The sequence below is a fragment of the Gambusia affinis genome, linkage group LG05, assembly GCF_019740435.1.
Source record: "Gambusia affinis linkage group LG05, SWU_Gaff_1.0, whole genome shotgun sequence".
Taxonomy (NCBI): domain Eukaryota; kingdom Metazoa; phylum Chordata; class Actinopteri; order Cyprinodontiformes; family Poeciliidae; genus Gambusia; species Gambusia affinis.
In genome coordinates this window covers 9,164,020-9,187,764 of record NC_057872.1, presented here as the reverse complement: position 1 = coordinate 9,187,764, position 23,745 = coordinate 9,164,020, and the positions used below count along the sequence as shown (strand labels likewise).

At 39.7% G+C, this 23,745-nt stretch overlaps 2 long non-coding RNA genes across 2 annotated transcripts; both read right to left on the bottom strand.

The window, feature by feature from the left end:
• Positions 1-794: 794 nt before the first annotated feature.
• Positions 795-2,374, bottom strand: LOC122831583. Its single transcript, XR_006370725.1, has 3 exons — positions 1,997-2,374; positions 1,044-1,171; positions 795-967 (listed from the first exon to the last, which is right to left on the bottom strand). It is a non-coding gene; the product is annotated as an uncharacterized LOC122831583 (long non-coding RNA).
• A 12,864-nt stretch (positions 2,375-15,238) lies between these two features.
• On the bottom strand, positions 15,239-20,444 carry LOC122831582. Its single transcript, XR_006370724.1, has 3 exons — positions 20,101-20,444; positions 15,398-15,615; positions 15,239-15,316 (listed from the first exon to the last, which is right to left on the bottom strand). It is a non-coding gene; the product is annotated as an uncharacterized LOC122831582 (long non-coding RNA).
• Positions 20,445-23,745: the final 3,301 nt, after the last annotated feature.

The window sequence follows — 23,745 nt, the reverse complement described above, 5'->3', positions numbered from 1 at the left end:
TCATGAGAAAATAGCACCGACTCAATTCCCGGCTGCTGTTGTTTTACGTGGCCTCTGCTTGGTGTGGGGAGATAAAATCATTTTTTCCCCCACATGTGCTTTGCGCCTGGAGGAATTTACGGTTTCCAAGGTATGTTTTCTGCTTAAAACTGGGCCGCTGTTTGGACACCAGCTTGGACAAATCAGAATTGTTGTCTCCCTGGAGAAAAAATGGAAAATTTGTGGTCATAGTGAAATATTTTAGTCATGAAAAGCCTTCGCACCGCAATGTTCAATCAACAACATCCTGAGAGGACCCAGGAGGGGAGAAGATGAAAATGGAGGGGAAAAAAAGAATGTCTTGTGCAAATAAATCAACACGGACAGTTTTCTTGTGTGGCAAAGTCAGCGATGACAAGGATGTTTAATAATGGAGACCAGGAACACTAGTTCTCAGTAATATGTCAAGGATTACAGCTTATGTTATTGCAAATATCTGCAGGTCGTCCTTCACCTGCCTGTGTCTCAGACAGCCACAATCACAACCTTCCACTTGGTCTGAAAGTCTGAGGTTGTATTTTAGTCATTTTCTGGCTTTGAAAAGCCCCATCAGCTGTTCCAAGTTACTAGTTGTCATGACAGCGCATGATATTAGATGTTAGAAGCACTATAATAAACAGCAGAAACCCTGGATCTGTAACATCTAACCACCCATTTTCTGCATTTGCTTTATCCTGGGTACAGTGGAGCCGACAGAAAGAAGGAGATAATGAAACGAACGTGTGCAAGCTGTGGTCCTAATTACCTTTAGACACACCAGGATGACAGCATGCAAAGTGATTGCAAAGAGTTCTGCAGAGCAAAGATCCAAGCTTTTCACCAGAGCATTATACTGTCAGTCAGACATGGTGGTGGTAGTAGGACAGTGTGGGGCTGTTTTTTTCCGTTCCAAAGCACACAAGCCATTCCAGCTCTGAAAGCCTCAAAGCTACCGGAAAAAAAGAATTTAGAACAGCCTAATCAAAGTCTGGACTTAAGTCAGACTGAAATGTTTTAGCACGAACCGTTAGTCTGCAGAAATTCCTCAACGACGATGTTAAAGACTCGTCCCGGGAATGGAAACCACTTTATGGAAGTTTTCGCTGCCATGGGTGACTTCTCATACAGCGTCAGTTTGGTTTGAACAGCATTTCTCCAAAAATAAACAAAAAAAACCTCAAAATCTGGGTATTTTTTTCACACTATGAATAAAATGTAATATGTCACAATGCTTGTAAGATTGTGTATGTGTGTGTGTTTATGGGTTTAATTGGTTTTGAATGAGATTACCCTCGGTTTGCACAGGGAATCTTGCAAACTTATAAACACCTCAACACGGGGCTGGGTGTGCGTGTGTGTGTGTGTGTCTGCACACCATGCTCTGTTTACACACCCATACGAACACACTCCCTTTGCCCCACACATGCCCTCAGACAGAAACACACACCTTGCTCTAGAACACACATCACACACACACACGTACTCACACATATGCATTTTTATGAGCTATCTAGAAAAGCAAATAAACAAATCCCACAGCCCTGCAAAGAAATGACACACACATGCATTCCCCAGCAAAGGCATGCACTTTCTGACTGCGCAGTACTTCCAAGTGCATTGCTTTCTGTTTCCTGCTTTTCCGAACGAGGTTTGCCACATTACGTGTGACTGTGCCCTCAGGAATAACTTTGCTAGCGTATAAAAGTCTTATTTAGCTCTGTTTTCACCTCTGCAACCAGTTCAGTGAAGATGCAGTGACACCCTCCGCTAATCTCTTCCCCTTCATCTCTTCCCACCCTCCTCTCTTCTCTCATCCCACTCTCTGCTGCTCTTTCTCTCAGAGTCACGGCTCATTGGAAGAAAAACATCCTGACTCTCTGCACCCCCACCCCCACCCCAACCCACTCCCACCTCTCTGCCTCCCTCTATTCCTCCCTCTTATCCCGCTCCTCCAGCTCAGCTTGTAACCGTATCCTACCTGCAGCAGATCCTTTCCACGCATTCATCAACGTCACCCGTTTGGACGAGCTCTCGGCGAGCGGGGCGGGAAAAAAACAGAACATGAAATTAGTTTGAGAAAGGGAGAGAGCTGGGTGATGTGAAAAAGGAGGCGTCCTGGTGAGAAGGCATGCTTGGAATCAGCAGTATCCCCCTCCCCCCACCTTACTGAGACGGAGAGCCAGTGAATCAGGACATTACATTGTCAGCTACAGCTGTGTTTATCATTAACCGCTCACAAAGTCAGAGGAGTGATTTCATAGGGCCTGTAAATGAGCGATATCTCATGCACAACTCATGAAAACTCCAAGGCTGCTTTGACGTATTGATGGATTTTTCTCTGAAGCTGTTTTGAGAACCATTTCTTTCTCGAATCTGCAATGAATGAAGACGAAGGTGAAACTCAATAAAGCAGAATATTATCAAAACATTTTACACCAATGTTTTAAAGCCTTTATTTATGTCAATTTTGAGTGTTTTCGCTGATGACATTTCATTTCTAATAATAATAATTAAAAAAAACTTGTTTACAGATTTTTATTTTCAAATGTTATTTTAATCTGACAAATAAGCCTCACCAGAATGCATGTTGTAATTTATTGAGCTGTAATTGTCTATAAACTCATATTTGATCAATTACAAGGTAATTACATCGCGGTTCTGAACGGGGTCCAAAGGTTCTTCAGAGGTCTCTATACCCGCGAAATCACAGACTTGAAGGGGGTGAACATTTCTGCAATCATTTCTGCTGTGTTCAAAATTTTCTTATTTAATTGACATTATTTTGTAGAACTCAGTTTTCACTCTGATGTTAAAGTTTTTTTTTTTTCATATTTTTCTGTCGAAAATATAAAAAAAAGAAGTTAAACTTTGTTGTTCACAATTGAAAATATCCAAGGGGGTGAATAGTTTTTATAGACACTGTATATTATTTTATGCTACACTGCAGATGCTGCAGGTTACCTGAATCATGAAAGATTGAACTGATTGCAAATCAGCAATCACCTACCATCTTTGAAATAAATTGTTACTGTAGACAAACACGAGTTATTATTGTAAAGCAATATAAAAAGGCAAAAAAAGGTCCATTGATTTTTAAAAAAAGTTACTTTACTAAAGACTTTAGTGTGCTTTAGAAATAGAAAATAGAAAAGATTAAAATCATTACATTTTCAGCAGTAAGCAATAGTTTGGGTTTAAGAGCATTGAAGTCGACTCGAGTTACTGTTGGTAGACATAAGAACCAAGGAGATTTAAGCCACCATGCCTCTTAGCTTCCCGGCTCAGTTGAACTTTTCAGAAACAGACCACACCACCAGGAGGGAGCCTCCATGCTGGCTGATGGGAAATAATCAAAGTGAAGGTGACAACACAGAGGAAATCCCTTGAGCTCTGTGTTTGGGTTTCTAATTTGGTTTTTGGTGCTGATATTTAGACTGGATGTGAGCAGAAATGAGCAAAGAGAAGAAGCGACAGCAGGGAAGCAGAAGGACTTGTAAACAGACCTTGTTGGACGGGTGGACAGTTGACACAGTGGTGCCTGGGTCTTGTCTCACTCAATGAAAGTCGGTCTGAATCACTGTTTTTTCTCTTTGTGATGGAAACCAGTAACCTTGCCATGAATTAAACAGTTGCTAAGGATTGTAGTGAGAATGAGATCATCATTCATTCCTACTGTTTTTTTTCCCCTGAAACCTTTAATCAGTGCTCCTGAAAACACAGGAAATAGTTGGCTGCATCAACTTTTGCCAAAGTTCCCAGTAGTTTTCTTTTGCCCTCTTTAAAAACACAAACAAATGTATTTTCTTAGGGGTCGACATTATACGCCGTCGCTTTGCTGCTGCTTGAAGCCTTTGGACGGTTTAGAGCTTGGCTGCAAACTGTATGTATTGTTTGTAAAGAGATGCCCCTCTGTTTCATGAACTGTAAGACTCTGACAGGATGGAGTGTCCCTCGGTGGTGCTTCGACTTCCTGTGTTTTATTTCCATGGTTGGGCCAGGGTTGTTTGAAGTCAAAGCCCTTTGCTGATTACTGGAGAACATTGCTGAGAAGCTCTCTGGAGCGATGTCACACTTTCATCTTTCTCCTTCTGTCTATTGTGTGAACATGGGTTCCACATGACAGGAGAATCTACTGAAGGAAATCAGAGGGGACATTGTGGAGATTTTTTTTTAGGTCACAGAGAACAATCAAAAATTGACCGAATAAGTAGCCGGAGGAGAACGAACTGTGTTTAAAACTCCAGCCTCAAACTTGAACCTCAATGAAATATATATATAGAATATATATATATATATATATATATATATATATATATATATATATATATATATATATATATATATATATATATATATATATATATATATATATATATATGCAGCTGGGATTACCATAACAGAACATTTTGATGCTTCTGTTTGAGACTTTTGACAGTGCAGTACGACTGTAGTAGTAAATGACTGATCAGGGTTTTAGACATGTGTAAAGCAATATAAAATGTGTATAAGATGTGTTGGCAAATTGGACAAATTTTAGCTTGATAACCATTGATGAGTCTTTAGGCGGTCAGAAATCCTACCTTTTTCTGGAATGTACCACATCTAAGCAGCAGCAGGATGCGCTGACATCAACACTCTTTGCCTTGGAAGTTTTTCCTGATGGAAGAGGATTCTTTTCAATATCAGAAAAAAGTGAAGGAATTGAGTCAAAAGTGAGCACAGAAAACGTTAGTGGTGCTTTAATTCCTACAGGTTTTGACAAGAGAGCCAACTCTCTTGTCAAAGTTTCTCTATTTTATCTTTATGAGTCTTCAGTCTTTGTTATGAAACATGGTTAGGGATTGTTGGCAGACCTTTGAAAAAATAATAGTTAAAGTACAGCCTTACATTCTCTATGGAATATGAACAACGACTAAAATCTCTAATAGGATGCTAAATACAGCATTCAGTTTTCAACGTTTCTGCCTAGATGTATTTCTTCTTCGACAAGGAGGTTATGTTTTTTTTCTTAACTAATATGAATCAAGAATTGGAAATAGTTTGAGCTGTTTTACAAGGTGATGCAGACAGTATGCATGATCAATGTAAAGCACAGAAAAAGCATCCAAAGCAACATGTATTTTGTTAACAATAATTAATGCTCCACAAAATCCTCTTCATTTCCTCTCATATGAACATATGTGGCAGGTTTTCCAATTACAACAGCACACATGGCAGCAACATAATGTGCAATGTGCTCAATAATGTTTTCTAATAAATTGTGAGAATGTTTGTTACCAGAACAGTAAAAGAACAGGTGTTGTTATCCATTTCACATTATCTACTCCAAAACTCTCATCTGGCAGATTTCTATGCAAATTGAAGAAATCCTGTCATTCAGGGTATCTTTGTTTTTTAGTTATTCTGCCTTTTGCTTCCTCCTTCCATAAGAAAACATAATGAAACTTTATATCATAATGAAACCTTGTCCTTGTACCGATTGTAGATCACTAGGCTGGTTAGCTGGAGCACCTGCATCTGGGATTGGTGGATTTTTAAAATAAATATTTTAAAAACATCCCCCCAAGTCTAGCTTTTTTTTTTCTATCTTTATCCATTAAAGAGACAAATAGCTGTCTGCACTGTCTTCCATCTGTCCCGATGAGCAAGAGGTGAATCAGTAGAGGGGAATGTTGGCTGCCTTCTGCGTCAGCTTCTGCGTGGGGCCAAAATTTTAAGATGATGATGAGACTGTCTGCATGCGTGTGCTCTAATTGTGTCCCGGGAATGTTCCAGGAAGGTTATTTGTGTTCCTTTATTTCAATGTTCCAAAGGAGGTGACACCAGATTTTAAACTATAACAAAAAAGAACATGAACATTCAGTGTCTTCCGAAATCCATCACATTTTGCCTTGTTACCAAAACATCACTATGTTTTGTGGGGATAATGTTTTGAGTGTTGTGCCTCCAAATATAGTGTTTTGTACCATCCGTACAAAACACTACAGTTTGTGACAAACTGTAATTGTGATTTTTTTTTTTTTGTGCCACATCTGCATGAGTCAGATTTGTTGAAGTAAAATGAATAGCTGTAATGTCAACAGACTGTCCCACAATCATGGGCTAATTTGTGTTTTGTTGAAGTGATTTGTTGCGATATAAAACTAAAACACTGTATTTCCTTTGCTTACATGACTTTATGAGAAACCCTAGTTTTTTATGTTCTTCATTTAAAAGCCTGTTAGCAGGATCTGCTTCGCTATGAGCTGGAAATAGAAGCCGAAAAGCTAGAAAGTGTAAGTTTTCCATCTATTGAGAAGCAGCTCACATAACCAGGTAAGTTTACATTAAAAATTCCTGAGCTCCTTCCAAACTTCCATCCCTGCATCAGCCGGCACATGCGTGACTGATGATCCGGAGGACTCCCGTGTGACTGCTGGAGAAACGGCACGTAGGAGAGCGGAGAGACATGGCGCAGGTACGAGGTGGGGGCGAGAGGTAGGCTTGAAAATCTTTCACTTGTTTGTTTCCGCTCGTCGTCGAAAGGCTATCCTTTCATCTCCGCTCATATACCGGGTGTTTTCGTCACACAAAGGAAGCTCACAGGGTTTTATCGCAGGAAGATTTACAGGGAATGATGGGGAGGCACACTGTTCCCAAGTGTTTAAGTAGTCTGACTGATAACACCTGCACAGATCTCTGTCTGTGGTGAGATGTGCGGTGAGCAACTTCTGCTGGATTGTAGCAACAGCTCTGCGTTGTACAATGCCTCCGATTTTTGATAATGTTCCACAAAGTAGCAAACTCTCCAAATTCAAAGTTTGATATGAAGGGTCAATAGTAAGCGATAAGCGAGGTCTATCTCAACAAAAATATAAGGACATGCTTCCGGACAATGTTGTGGTTTTGTTTATTACAGGATTTTATCAACATGTCTGTTTTAATGAAATTACTATAATTGAAAGAATTGCAGATTAGGGCTGGGACAATAACAACAAGGGAGAAGAAACGTGCTCTTTGCTGCTATTGTGCTTCTGCATTCCTTCCAGATAAAAAAAAAAAAAAAAAGTCTTTATAATACTGTAGTGTAAGTAGAAGCAGGATGTTTGGGAGGTGTGTAAATCTGCACGGCCGCCTCCGTCACCCTGCAGAACCTCACAATTGCATGCATTTTTCCTAAAGACTCTTCTTATCAGTTTAAGGCTGGAGAGAAGGGAGGTGCAAGACTTGCTGTGTAGGGCTTGGGACCCATTAATAACTGCCTGTAGTTCTAGTTTAATTGCTGTTAATTATACAACTGCTGTCCATGGTGCTGAATTATAGCCATATTGCAGCCAACAGCTGATTTTAGATCTATAGACCGACACTTTATTTCCCTCCAGCACTTTTATAAAAGGCATTATGTGTGGAAATAGAGTTCCGCTCTTACAGTGTCTTGGTACAACGTTGTTTATTCAACACTGTTTCCGATGTTTCAAGCCAAATATCGTCTTTGTTGCTGAAGCATGTGAAAGTCTGGATGAGCAAAAAGCTATCGTTTCCTGCAGTTCCGATGAGTTGTTTATTTTTTCAAACTCTCAGAGATAACACAAAAGGAATGTGTAAATAAAAACGATAAGTTGTTTGTTTTCGTGGCTCGTCGTGGCTGGAGGTGTGCATGTCTGCACGGCTGCCTCCGTCACCCTGCAGAACCTCACAATTGCATGCATTGTTCCTGACGACTCTTCTTATCAGTTGAGGGTTTGGAGCACTGTGTAGAGCCGGTGCAGGCAGCAGCCCCGCTGCAGGTCGCGCTCTGGCTCCGAAGAAATGTAAACTAAGTGCAGTCACCTTAAAAACTTAGCACATGAGTCCATGAGGTGGAGAGGACTCATTCTGGATTGAAATGAGTTGTGTTTTTTTTTTTTGTGCACTTTAAATTCATAGATTATGCTGCTGGGTGATCAATATTGGGCCTTTCAAGTGTTGCCCAATGTCTTTTAACTTCCCCATTTTAACGTGTTACAATCACAAACATTACCTTTTATTGACATGTGTTGTAGTAAAACAGCACAAGAAGAAGAAAGGAAGACTAATAATATCTACAACCACATTTTCCCAACCTCCGCCCTACTCTTAAGTATTTTGCATCCTCTAATTGCTTCCAGGAAAAACCTGGAGCTAAATTCAGCTGTAACCTTTCCTCAACTCGAACTCGAACCTCTCTGTCCCTGGTAAAGAAACCCCCACACCCGTCACAATGATGCTGCCACTACCATGGTTCATTCGGGTGATAGTACGTTTTTTATGACACTCTGCCTGAGTTGTCGAGTGAACACCTTGCTGTCCTTTAATGTACATCTTCTTAGTTTTCAGTGCAAATCAACTGGAGTTTTTAATTTTTTTATTTTTGAATTTGCAAGGTAAGGGTGCATTTCAGCAGAGACAAAGATTAATGTTATTGCTCTTTGTTCTAACAAGATCACATTAGATTACATGAACAAGCATTGTGGTGTTTATACAGAGCAGCTCCGATACACAAGTGGACAAAAAGATGGATGTCATTTTTCATAACAATGGATCAAACACTGCTGAAGAGCGGAGCGGTCTGTAAACCAAATGTTCACGTCACTGTGGTTTCACTTGCCTCATATTTTCTAATCTGCAGCAGACTTCTCTAGTAAACAAAGATACGCCGATCCTATGGACAGCTCATACACAGCCCTAAGTCAACATAAACCATGCTGTGTAAACACACAAACAGACTCGTGACCGCTGAAACAAAAATATATTCCAGCGCACAGTGTGAGTTATTACAATCAAAACTGTTCCACAATTCCTGTGCCCCCTTGTGAAGATGTGTACAAATAACTAAAATTAAATGGTCGTTTTGGAAACTCGGTTATCCGAGGATGCTGCTCTTAGCTGCAGCTCTCCAGCGGGGAATTCTGAATGTGATATTTACTCCTGTATCCCCCCGTTGTTCGAAGGGAAACTAATCTGATTTCTTTTTTTGTTTGTTTGTTTTTTGTCACTCTTCCAGCTGTTCTGAGGGCCGTAATTGCTGCCCTGACTGGAATTACACTTTTTGTAATTACACATTTCCAGAATTGGAAAAGCTTGTTGCTATTTCATGATTTATGAAGTATAACATGAATCTCCTTTAAAAGCTCTCTTGTCTTTCCAATTTTTGGCAGTGACAGAATGACTCATTATATGAACAAAGAGGAAGTCAGATTTCAGAGACACTCCGTTGATCAACAATTCAACATAAAGCCTTGCACTGTATTAATTTTAAATAACGGGTGCACAAAGTGTGGTCCTACAATCACAACTGTTTTCATGGGATTTGTTTTCTCCAGTGAATAATTGTGCTTAAATTAAAAATGGGATTCATCAGAGGAAGATGACGAAGATGAGGAAGCTAAGTCTTTATCTCTACATTTGATCGCCACCTTTTATAGAGGAACGCCTTTTAAAAACTGGTTGCAGACGATGTTGCAGACAAAGCAGCATGATCACAGAGGAACTAATTCAAATAGCCTGTTTGCAGCTTTCCATCTGATTGGATAAATACCTTTCCGGCACGGCCTGGTATTCTACACCTAATCAATTCAACAAGTAACTGGTGAATCAGGCAGAAGGACTTTTTAGATAATTGGACTGCTGCCTGGAATGCACATATGGATAAGTGGATTTTTACAGAAGTTCAAGAGCTATAAAAGATATTTATCACATTCCTACACCAAAAGGTATCCATACCCACAAGGTTCTCTGGCAAGGTGTCAAAAATGTCAGCACTTAGCCCTGTCCTCCAGAGATGTTGGCACTTATGGAGGCTTAATATCAGCCTGATCTGTAAAACAATGCTGTGCTCCTATGCCAGCCAGCCAGCCAAGTCCAGATTTAAGACGTTTCTGCCTTTTCCTTAAAATTGCAAGCAGGTGTTCGTCCCCTGCTTTACTCTCCTCCTGCTTCCCCCCAAAAATAAAAAAATCTCCCTACTCGGCTTCCCCACCTCGTGTGTAGGCGTGTGTGAGCGTGTTTGCGTGGAAGTGTAACTGGAGTTGCGAGCCAAAGCTTCTCGGGTTTCAGCAAATTTTCACAACTGAAGGTGTCATTAAGATGCTGACACGATCACGCACGAGGCGGAAATAAGATTAACATCGTTCCCTCTAATTCCTCACTAATTGTTCTGAGATGTTTTCCTAAGCGAGTGTAGCAGAGGAAAGGGAGCTGCAACCCTGGCAAGGAGGAATTTGAGGGTCGGCCAAACCGGGATGCAGTTCATTTATATTGCAACTAAGGGGAGCGCTTCAAAGCGGTTATTTTGAAAAATGTGGTGGAAAACAGCGATAATGAGATTCTAGTGTTCCTGAAAATACGACCCCATAAAATTACTTCCCTTTTATCCAGCTGGTTTTGACACATCGTCTTAATTTCCTTACAATATAAACAGTTAGGATGACAAACCGCTTTAACAATTTAAAGTAACTCCACCGAGAGGCTTTCACAGGCAATCAGAATACTTTTAATTTAAAAAATTTGTTGTGGTACTAGTGGCCTTAAATCACAGTAATAACACATGAAACGGGCAGCGAGACATCAGGGGTAGGGGGGAAGTCTCATTATCTGGATAAGTGAAGATAAGTTCTTCTGGATAAGTGACATGGCAGAGAACGGCTAATTTAGCTACTTTTAGGCCGCTGGTCGTGTCAGTCCGTACAAGGCAATCAGGAATGTAGAACTTGTGTCTTCTTCCAAAGTCACTGCGTTAATCTCCCGGTTTTAATGAGCACTTAGGAACCATGCAGAATGTTCTCTGTATTCTAAACAGACTGGAGAGACAGTGGGTACCGGGACTTTGTGGTTCTGTCTTGTTTGCGTAAGATCGCAAGTGAGATAATGCTTTAATAAAGCATTTGAGAAAGAATTTTGCAAAACGCCTCCACTTTTTTTGTCTTCTTCCTAATTTCTTTAACAGTGCTTTTGCAAAAGTATTAACACAGTCTTGAACTTTTTTTTTTTTTTTACTGCTTGTCAAATAAAAACCACAAATGTCAGTGTGTCCTACTCAGCTTTCACGCGCAAGAACAACACCTATTAGTGCGTAACTGTAAGGTGGGATGAAAAAGCAATTATTGCTCTTTGCAAGCAAAAAATTGAAAGAAAAAATATTGCTTTTTTTTGCCAACTTTGTAGAGTGAAACTCGGTTCGTAGATCCAGCAGCTGTTTATGTCTGGACTAATATCGGACATTTTCACTCATTCCTCTTTGCAAAATATCTCAAGCCAAGTTAGATTGAATGCAGACAATCAGTTTTGCCACAGGAGTTTAACTGGACTGTTGTAAAATAAAACATGAACATGCTTTGATCTTAATTACTCATTGTGTATATTTAGTTCTGTTGTTCTGGTATAATATGAGCCCCTGTTCCAGTTTACAGTCATGTTTTTTTCTTTACAGGATTGCTCCGTATTTGGCTGCATTAGCTGTCAACTCTGACCTGCTCAAGAAAAAAAAGAAAAGCTTCCCCACAGCATGACGCTGCCATCACTGTGTCTCATGTTGACAAACACAAACCTCAAACAGGATTTATTTTGGATCTCTTTGTCCCTCTCAGATTCTCACCTCCTCTGGTACTCGTTTTATTTCGCCATGCGCGCTTCCTCCATTTTTCTCTTTATTTGCAGTGCTTTCTTTCTTATTACCTTAAAATACTGAAACTCCTGTTTGTGGCCTGTAAGCGGAAGGTGAAACCATGCTCCATGGTTATGGAGAAGGTTCTTGACATTGTTTTCACCCCTGGCAGGGAGAGATTGATGGGCCCTGTAAGTGGTCTTGTTCTGCTCAGCTATTAAGCACATCCATCAAGTTAATTTTCAATTATTGCGATGAGTTAAGGAGCAAAAGGGGGAGTGTGAGGGCCAGTCGGCGTGGTTACTGCTGCTACTTGAGGCGATTAAACAGCATTTGAGAGGCTCGGGCCCTTCACTCATCTCCTCCCTTGAATGTTGTTCTGATATACCAGATTTCACAGGAGTAGTTGTGGGGATGTCTGCCTGCGTCTCTGAGCGTTCGGTACAAATGTCATCCTGTGTTGAAATACTGGCGTTGAGCTGAGTTACACCACTCAAACTCTTGATGAATGGCTGAGCAGATTGGGGCTATGGGAGAATAATATGCTGCTCTGTTCGGCTCATTTCCTTTCAGTTAAATCATCCAAGAGAAGTATTCCCTCTCGCCTTCGGGACTGTATATTCTGTCTATGTGGGAAGTTGAAGTTATTGGAAACTGAAAGAAAGAGAGAGAGAGAAAAAAAAGGAATCTGTGTGTGTCAGACATCTGTTTGTTGCCATTAGCATAGATGACATTTACACAAACTCATCTGACATTTGAAGTGAGGAAGTACTGTATGAATTACAATACAGAGTTCAGATGGTTCAGCGTATGGAGCCATATTTCTCCTTGTGTTGTGTTTTCATGAGGACTGTGCTGAGTTGATCCCACGTATCAACTCAGCATCCAAACAGATGCTCCTATAAACAATTGCTACTGTATTCACTGAGAAAATGTGATCCCCAGTACCTGTTGTTGGCATACTGTCTGCGATTTTCTCAGCAATACTTTATTCCGTTTGTCTAGTGTCAAACTAAAGGCCTGTGGGCCAAGTCTGGTCCACCATCGCTATTTCTGTGGCCCTCCAGAGGCCAAACTTAAAGATGTTGTGTGGCAAATTTTCGTAGACGTGCTAACATTGGGCTTCGCGCTTCTGGAAATTCCTCCAAATGAAAACATTGTCAGCAGGAGCGAGACTGAGAAAAAAGCGTTTAGGAGGTATCCTTATTATGAAGAAAGCACTTAAACACAGAGCATTACTTTACTGCCTATGCTTGGCATTTATTTTATTAAGGAATTGCAGTGGGGCAGATTATAGGCAAATGTAGACAAACGTTCCACATGTTCATTTACAATAGTTAAATAGTTTGAGTCAAACTGGAGTTGGGGACAAACACTCATGACCACACTGTTTTTGCTTCCTCTTGGAGAAGGAGAAAAAGAAATCACCCAAATCAGCCGAGAACATGACAGATTTTCCAAACTACAGGTTTGATTGGAAAACCGTCATCGCCAGTCTTTAAACACACACGCATTTAGAATGATTAAAAACTATGAATGTGTAAAACTAAGGGAAAACAACAAGAAGCATCACGTGTCAATGCTGACCTTAGATATGTTTTTATCTCAGCATGTTTTCAGAATTTAGTTTGATTTGTTAAAATAATAATAATGCTTTTAATAATGATGTTTGTTTAAATGTGCTTGAAAGGGATTTTTTTTTTTGCACTTATAGTTGCGATGCTGCAGCCCCAACCGTAAGTGCAAATTGACCAGTCATGACAACACTCTGCACTCTACTGAATTTTGACCAATCCTTTATTCCCTTTCTAATTTAACTTCCTGTTTTACAACACTTCTTGAAAGCCAGACCTGCAAGACAAAAGCATTTGTGGTACAAAAATTAAAATGTGCCTTTATTTATCTATTTATTTTTTTTACAGAAAAACATTTTGAGATGTCCTGTAGTATTTGTTTATACTATGTGTAAACTTGAATGACCGAATTTGTTCTTATGCACTCTGACAACTCCCCAGGACAGTTTTTTTGTATAAAGACTGCAAATATTGTACTGAGAAGGTGCTTGAAAGTGTAATTTGCACTTTAATATTTACTATTTTAAATTCCTCTCTTTGTTGACAAGGTTATGTTCAAGAATTTCAATGTTTTTGTAAGATTGTGTTATAGAAAAAACAAAACCTAACAAAAAAAAAATCACATCTTTGAGTGTAACTTTTTGAAAAAATGAAGCAAAATCAGTCATTTTAGGCTGCAAAAATACAACCCCCACCCAAAAACAAAACATCGCAACATCCTGGAGTGACCATCTGTCAAGTAGTTGTGCAATCTTTTCTTCTGCCATTTATCTACTTTGATCAGCAGTTTGACAGGAACACAAAGTCTGCTGCTTTCAACAAACATTCAGTTTTGCTTCTTAAGTTACATTTATATGTGTGCACACCCTCGTGAGCACACGCCCATACACACACTGTTGCAAATGGTTGGATTTCATCTGCTCTGTGTGACCTAATGCTTGGCATTTTATGTCTGAAAGCCAGCAGAGCAAGTTGTAGGGTTTCTCCGAGTCCTATAGCGAGCATCTACAGCAGATGCATGGCCGCCATTCCCACTGTCCAGGGTATGAGTTGTTGAACCTACACCCCTCCAACCCTCACACACACACAGACACACACGCCAACACAAACATGTGCAGCTTTATCAGTTCCATCTGCTCTTGAAAGCTCTGAAGGCGAGCAGCAGCTCAGTCTAATTGGAGTGTGGTCGCCTGAGCTTTCTGCAGGGTAACCGTACCTGCAGCATCCAGTGTCTGCTCAGGAAATCCACAGAGACAGATCCCTTCCAAGACTGGAACAACAGGAATATATCCTTTTTAGGACACCTGTTTTCAAATCATGGAAAACAAAATAAGGTACATGTGATTGGTTTTTGGATCTGAATCGAAGTGTCTTTCATTTTTCAGCTGACAGAGAGCAGCTTGGCCCTCTGAGTCTGCTCTCAGAGCTACTCTTTATCACATTGCAAACATAAATGTCTATATACATCAATGGGATTTTAAGTCACAGACCACAATAAAACATTTTAAAGCTGAAGGAAAATAATGCGCAGTTTTCAAATACTTTTTTTTCTGATAAATATCTGAAAGTTGGTAACACAGACCGGGCGTATTAAGAAATACTTCAGAAATATTTTGGTTTTCAATACTTCAGAAAACCAAAATAACTCTTTGGGCAATATGTAAAATGCATGTGACAGAAAAATGAATACTGCACATCACTCTTCTCACAGTGAGACATGGTGTTGGCAGCATCATGCTTTTGTTTTCACACATAACCTAAATATGCTTCAGCTTCGCCTGCAGTGAGAGGCGGCTAATTTTGAATTGAGCTCATCTGGTAAAACATGTTGTGTGTTGTATTATAACGTCTTTAATTAACAGTAGAATGAATTCAAAATGCATTTTGTTATACAAGTTAAATGGTTCTTTCCAAAGATAATCTTTTATCTCACATTGGGAAATTGTTGCCATTTAAAAAAACAAATAAAGACAACAAAGAAAACTCAAACAAATCATTTTAACATGTTTTTGGGTTGAAAACCCAACAAAGTGTTGCTGGGTAAAACCTTTAATTCAGCTCTGTGATGCTAAATGAACCCAGTGCATCTGGAACCTCAAATGGTCTCGGTTTCATCTAGATGAATCTGAAAACCCAAAAACCTTAACAGATTAATCACCAAAAGACATATGTATATACATATTGCAGGAATAAATGACTTTGATACCGCGTTGTTGTCAGGATGTAGCACCTTGTAAAATTACTTCTCTCATACATTTCATCCGTTTGTGTTTGTTTGATGTCGCAAACACAAATCCTCGTGTCGCTAACCCCGCAGATGTGTGTGGAGTAGAGCTGTGAGGGAAACATCTTGTGAGAGCAGCTTCGGGCTGCTCCATGCTAACTATGTGCTTCCAAGTAGATTATAGGATAGTCACACAATATCTGCAACAGAAGAAGATAACCAAGAGCCACGAATTCCAAAAAGGACAGAAGAATGTAGAAAACACACACAAAACAAAGACATCAAAAACACCAAAGAAACGTGGGAACAAGTAAACAGGTTTGCTTGGTAAATTAGATTTTTGCATAATGCTCTTGAAGATAGCAGAATGTTTAGCATATTAAATAATAGACATGATGAATAAACTGTTTTTAATGTGGTTTTCTTTGTGGTATTCATTAGAACAACAATGTCACAAAAACAGGCTTTAAATGCTTGCAGGTTTCCCTTAAATGACTATCGGTTCTGTTTAATTTTACATCTATTTGTAATACATGGTGATAGCATCTCTAATCGCTACATCAGGATAAGCCATGAAGTGCAGAGTCCTTGTATCTCTTTCCTCTAAATAATTTTTAACGGCCTGGGGGGGAAGGGCGAATCTTCCCAGCAGTTTCTTTTACCCTTCATATTCTTGCAGGAAAGTGTCGATCGAAACCGTATTCACTTTTATTCTGCTATGAAATGATGAAATGTTTCTCTTTCAATACTGGTGATTTCTTTCCTGGAAGTCACAAGGCCTAAAGTGGAAACAGACTGAACTTAAACAGCACTTTTCTGGTGATACAAAGCACTCTTTTCCTTCTATCTCTTTTATCTATCTGAAGCTTAAGGAAATGACATGTTAGGAAATGCCCTCAAAGCTCAGGTTAAAGGATATGACACACTGGGGAATGCCCTCTTCAGGGCATAGCTTAGATAGAGGCTAACAAAGGGAATGAAAAACTTTTGTTTGATGCCATTGTGTCCTGCTAGCTCCTAAAGATAGCATGAGAAATGGACCAGCTGTGTTTTGGTATTAAGAAATGGAATTCCTGAATTCAACTCTCTGACTCTTCTTCAGCCTCACACATCAAGAACGTAGCAGGGAGAACGGATAAATCCTCAACACCACTCAAAGTGCTTATACACTCCCAACTCTTATTAACCCAGCTTAGCTCACTAATGCTCACATGTTGAGAAACTCAGACCAGTAGGCATTTGGGGGTTTAAGTGTCATCGACATAACTGGAATCAAACTACTTGCTGATTCCAAGATTACTTTTTTCTTTGAGCCTCATCCATCCTAAGCGCTGCACAGGTCACTGCTTGGCTTATCGAGTCTTGGATGCAATTGAATCTTCTGCTGCTAACCAGGCTAAGCTAAGGTAGCGTTTTTAGATGAAAGAACAGATGTCATTTTTTTGTCCTGAAGATGTAAAAGACACAAAAACATCTGTGAAAAGTAATTTATCCATGAGTAGCAACAATATTCTTTATGAACAACTTGAAATTTCTAGAACATCCCATACTTCATTAAAATTAGTTCCAGTTTTTCCACCAACAAAATGCGCATCTCCCTCCATTGTTTACATTTCTGTTGCATAGAGTGGTAACAGAAGAAAACTATAAATATATGGCTACTCGCTCGCTGTTACTGTCTCTTACTCTGCGCCCCTTAGAGGCCTTTGTTGGAAAGTTTGGTTTTTGGAAGGCTGCTACAAAACTTATGCATCCCATTTAAAGAGTGTATTGTAGAAAGAAACACTATATTCAGTACAGGTAAGGATGCAAGTTATTAATTAATGAGTTAATCTAAAGTTGATTAGATTAAAACAGAAAATTATGACTATGGTCAAAATGCAAGAATAAATACACTGAAAAAAATACCTCTTTGGATGAGCATACAAAAATCATGGAAAGGTTTTCCACCTGATTACTTTGCTTTATTTCAGCACCATGTAATTCTGTTACTCCTATTTAAAGCAAATGTGTTAGGTCAACTTAATTTATTAAGGTTATTCCAATTTAAAACAAATGTGTTGGCTCAATTTAATTTATTAAGGTTGATTGGATCCAATGTAATTTAAAAAAGCCAGCCCAACTAATGTGCAACACTTTGGACCAAATAATTTACTTGACCAAGATTAACGGCAATTTAGTTGAAATCAACTTTTTTTTTTTCTCCGAAGAGTTTTGCTGCGCTAGTGGCTCATATTTTTTTTTGAGACAGAAGGGAGACAGGGTGAGAACATGCAGCAAAGGTTGCCAGGTGTTGAACCAGCAACATCCACATCAAGGACTGAGGCCTCCAAACGTGCAGTGTGCTAAACCCCTGCGCCACCAGAGCACGCTGGAGAAACCAACTTATGTTACAGTGATTCCTTCACACTAATTATTAAGTTGATCCAATTCATGAAAATTAAGTTGGCTCAACAAACATACATCATGCTGAAAGAAAACTATTTAATCATGTGGAAATCCTTTCCATGATTTAATTATGTTAATTCAAAGACATTTTTTTTTTAAAGTCAAAGACTTTTTTGACTTTTTAGAAAAAATGTCTTTGAGAACTTTTTTTTACAGTTCTTAAATTTTTACAGTTCTTAAATGCACTGTATCAGTCCATTTAAGAACTGCACTGTTACAGTGCACTTCTGTAACTATGCAGATATTTGTTTTTCTCTGCAGGGCAGAGAAAAACAAATATCTACAGTTTCATGTGTAACTAAAACCTCTGAAGTTTTCCCAGGTGCAAAACACTTATGTCATATAATCTCTCGTGATCCCCTGATCCCGGTAGATCCTCTTTGGAGGGAAATGAATCTGACTAAATTGAATCACATCGTCTCAACTTGAATACGTTATTCAAGTTGAGACAAAAACTATTCTCACGTAAACTCACTTGTCTTCAGCACTATATCAGTCTGACTATAATGAATCATGTTATCTCAACATGATTAAATTTCATAAACGTGAAGTTGTTGAATTTCTTGTTTATCCAACATGATTGTGTCACGTTTTTGTTTGAAACATGAAATTATTTAGTTAAAAGTACATGATAATCTTTTATTAATGTGATAACCCCCTAAGTTCGTTTTTTACAGTCAGTGAGCGAGAAACCACAATAAATTTAAAAGACACCAATTAGCGTAATCACTTTTTTCCCGAAGGTAGGAGAAACCGGAGCACCCGGAGAAAACCTATGTATTGAGTTTAATGAGTGTTTCGTAGAAAAAAACACAACGTCCAGGACAGGGAGGAATGCAAGTTATTGATGAGTTAATCTAAAGATGATTAGATTAACACAGAAAATTATGGCTATGGCTAAACTGCAAGAATAAATAAAAGTCTAACCATTACTAGTTAATACAAGAGGCGTATACAAACTGTCCATCCATCCATCCATCATCCACTTCAGATCACAGGGGTAGCAGCCTAAGTAAGGAGGTCCAGATTCCCTCTCCACAGCCACTTGGTCCAGGAGTTCCCAGATCAGCTGAGAAACCTCCATAGTGTCCTGGGTCTTCCCCTTGGTCTTCTCCCGGTGGGAAGTGCCTGAAACATCTCACCAGGGAGGCGTCCAGGAGGCACCCTAACCAGATGGTCTCCAAATCCAAGACCATGGCCTCGGATTTGGAGGCACTGATCCTCATCCCGGCCGCTTCACACTCGGCTGCGAATTGCTCCAGTGAAAGCTGCAGATCACGACCTGATGAAGGCAGTAGGACCACATCTTCTGCAAAAAGCAGAGATGCGATCCTAAAGCCACCAAATCGGATCCCCTCAACGCCTTGGCTGTGCCTAAAAATTCTGTCAATAAAAGTTTTGAAAAGAATTAGTGACAAACAGCCTTGGCGGAGTCCAGCTCTCACTGAAAACGAGCCCGAGTTGCTGCCAGCAATGAGGACCAGACTCTGGAAGTACAGGGAGCATCTGTAGCCCAGGATCAGATCACCAAGGTCCCCACCTTCTGCTAGGGAATCCCGTCTCCTCTTGGGTTGTGCCCTGCTGGGCTCCATGGGTTAAAGCCCAGCCCCAAGGTGTATACGCCTCTTGTATGCGATGTTCACAATCGCACCTCATAATATTCTGTCGGCTTCAACCTCTAATGAGGGAACTTTACCGCTCTCCTCTCCCTCCAGGTTGACTGCTATTTTGTTCTCCCCTCAAAATTTCCAGAGCTTCCTGCCTCCCGTTGTAAACGGACGTCTTCCCGGGTTCCTTTCACTGGGGGGCTCTGGCTTTAACTGAGTTGCTAGATTGCCTTTCAAATCTGGCATGCCCTCATCCGAACACAAAGTTCTTTGATTTGAAGACGACTTTGGTTTGGGTGGCTGGACAATTGGTGGTAGATATCTATTTTTTCTCTTTTCAGTTATTGGCTTTATACTGCTTTCGATATCCGGTCTGACCACAGCAATGTCCTCGTCTGTATTAATTATGGATTTCTCCAAATCCTCTAGTTGAATTCTCTCAATGACCACCTCTCTTCTGATTTTTGACAGTTGCTTGGTAAGTTCATTTATTTGACTCTGATCTTTTTGGCTGTTCTCCATTAGTACAGATATTTCAGCATTTAAAGCCTCATTGTCTTTTTTTAACTGTATCCAATCCGATATTGTAGGTTCTAAACTTTTTTTGTGTGTCTCAGCCTCTCTCCTTACCTTCGAGGGTCGTCTCTTTGCCTGCTCATACAAGAGTTCATTGAGCTGCCGATCTTTTTTCATTAGGCATTCTTGTAAAATCCTGCTTCTCTGTTTTTCCTGAGCAATTTTCTCATTTAGAAGCTCAATTTGATCATGGGCTTTAATCAATTCCTGCGCCAGTGTTTTGTCCTTGATCAGGATGACAGGTCTCTCTTTTAACCTTTGTTGAAAATCTACAACCAATGTAACCAATTCCTCTCTAGACAATAGTCTAATTTGAGAAAGTGTCAATGAATCTGTATCAAATGACGACATTTTCATTATCCAACTGATCTTTCACAAAGCTACGAAAAAATGTAACAATAAATCCACTATATCAACTCCACCGTCTGCGCTGCTGCTGCTTGCGTTCTGCCAGTTTGATTCAGATGCAGGATATTCAAGGCTTCTGTCTCTTATGACATCATAACACTTTGACATCATCAGATTTCATCAGTGGAAAAAATCTAATGTATGCAATGTTGCTAGGCAACAGCAAAGCCAGCTCACTTTCCAGCCTATATATATATATATATATAACTTTATTGTAGAAACAGCCAAATCTTACAAGCACATATACGTCTTAAGCCCAGTTCACACTACATAATTTTAGAAATGTCGGCCGATTCTCAAGATGTGAGAGACCACACACTGGTCGATTAAAAATTGTAGGTATAACCTCACACTCGATTGTAGAGTGTGAGGTTTCACTCAAGGACTTTCCAATTCCAGATATGAAATCCCTTGAAATTCTGCGCTACCACACTTGAACTTAGAGTAAACAAACATGGACGACCATGTTGAAGCAGTAACTTTAGTTTGAGGACTTATTTTAACCCTAAAAAGACGTAACCAAAAATTAAAACTTTGGATTAAGAACTGGAGTACATTATTGTTTGTGTTTATAAAAAGAAATGTTTTAAGTTGATTCAGCTGTTTTACTGTATTGGACCGGTACTGGCCGATAATAAAACCTCAGATATTATGTCGAAGGGAACAAAAGTAGATCAGTACATCCTTAAATGCACTCCTTTATATTGATCCGTCTCATAGAATTACAATAAAATGCATCACATTTTGTATGAAAACGGCAAAAAATGTGAAAAATCCAAGGGCATGAATATTATTTTAAGTCACTGTGTAATGAGGGGCTGATTTTAGATCTTATAAACTGTCTTTAGTTGCAGACACGACTCCGGTGGCTGTCCAGGCAGAAGTGGCCCTACAGACAAACTTCTTTGCTGCCAGAGACTTCTTGACTCACTTCCTGCCGCTCATCAAACCAGGCGGTACGAACACACAGCTGCATCTGAAGAAGTGAGACACAAGGCTCCTCCTTCACAGGAACTCATTAAAGGTTCAGCTCATGTTCAAATGAGCCAAATTATCTTTAGCTCAGCAGCTAAGGACTTTACTTCCTCGTAGAAGTTTTCTGGCCGATCAGCAATCATTAAAAAGCCTGACCTGCAGACTTTATGCAAATTCTGATTTTGGCCGATACCAATTATTATTTAAATTATTTTTTTTTGCCAGTAAAGTCGTTAAATATAGCGACTGATTTTTAGACATTTGCGGATGACATGCAAATATCAGCCAACCGCGTTAAATTAAGGAAATCGGAACTGATTTATCGGTGCACCTCTACTTACTGCCTCCCTACTAAACATTTTAACTGTAGTTAATGGAGAGAACGAATCTATTTTGATCTGTTGTAGTATTTTGGAAATGATAGAGAACTTGTTGGTAACCTGTAAGTCATCTCTGCATTCGTTTTAGGGCAGGTGGTGAACGTCTCAAGCTTTGTTGGTTGCCGTACCCTAAACAAGTGCAGCCTGCAGCTCCAGCAGCGTTTCCGTAGCGACGACATCACAGAGGACGAGCTGACGGTACTGATGTGGCGATTCGTTGACGCTGCCAAAACGGGGGAATACAAGCAAGACGGCTGGCCTGAAACGGACCTATGGAGTGTCAAAAACTGGACTGATGGTAGGATTTACAGAGCTGTGAAATGGCTTTCATCATTTGTTACAGATTTCATATTTAAATGTTGCAGATCATGAAATAAATTTTAATTTCCAACTAATCTGACCTGAGCGGTTACATGGAACCAGTTTTAAGATAGTTTTGCTTCTTAAAGGAGAACTGCGAGCTGACATTTTTTTGTACTTCATTTGTAGCAGCACCATTATTAAAATATTTAACATAAATGACACTGTTCTGAATATTTGTATTGCTATGTAGAACAAAGTTGTTTATCATAAATTCTAAATTTTTACTTGCGCAATGCAGGTCAACTACGATGGGCTTCTTTGGGTTCAGATAAATCAAGAATTATTAAAAATGTTTAAAGATGCTAATTTAACATTGAGGTTAAATCCTCAAAACACCAAAGTTAATTAGCAACAACATGACAAAAGTTACAGTGACGTGCGGTGAGGTTCATAGCTGGTGAGGCACTGACGTCATCAGAATCAGATTTGCAAATAGATGCATAGATTGACAGCAGTTTACAGGTTATGTTTCACTTCTGCATCCTTACACATACAAACTGTAGCTCACAAAACACACATTTCCTTAAAAAACAAAACAAAATAAATGATATTACTGTCTTACATGTCTTACATAGATGATCCATGTCGAAAGTCGGGATAAGCGAGAGGAAAAAAATCACTATCTCTATTATAATCTATCGCTGCACTTGACTTCCTTCCCGAATCGTTTAGCCTAGCTCGCTGTCACTTACTCGGTAGTTGAGGAGTGAACAAGACGAACGTCTGGGATCTTGAGCGGAGGCAAGAGAACTGCCTGCCTCACCTCGAACCTGTTCTCTGCCGTTTATAATCGCTCATTACACGAAACACGTTACACAAACACAGTTGGTGACAAAAAGCACTGTACATTATATACATAAGCTAAATTATTGGAAATAAGTTCACATATTAAATTTGTTTAAACCATTTTATTGACGCCGTACAGCAACATGCTCTCTCCGCTTAGCAGCCAGCGCAGAGCCAGGGGTTGCGCAATCCAAGGTGAGGCAGAACTCGCTGCTGCCTCACCGGCATCGCTTCCAAGCATTTGAATGGGAAAATAAGAAAATTCAGCGATTTTGAACAAACAAAAATCGAAATTGGTGAAGCTACATGAAAAATAAATATTTTTTAGTACAAACCACTGGATGAATATAACAATTTAAATTACTTTATGATTATATATTTTCTTTCTTTCCATGATGGCTGGTGAGGCACTGCCTCACCTGCCTCCCCTGACCGCACGTCACTGAAAAGTTAGATTTTTGTACCAGCTCCTTGTCAAAACCAGGTGACCATGATTGAGTTTAGGATCTACTTCCGTCAAGCTGGACCTCAGTCCATAGGGAACGCTGTTCCAAAAAGCTTCTCCCTGTTTTCACATTATGATGGAAAAGACAACTTAGGCTGAGTTCTCACCACGAATAAATCAGATCCAAAGGCGACCGTTTAATCGCTGTCTGAACAACCAAATTGCGAATCTTTTCACCCTCCCAAAAAAAGTGATTTGTGTCACTTCCATATGTGGTCCAAAATCCGATAGAGACGTCGGTCACTCGACAAGACGCGTAGAGGAAATACGATTAAATAACAA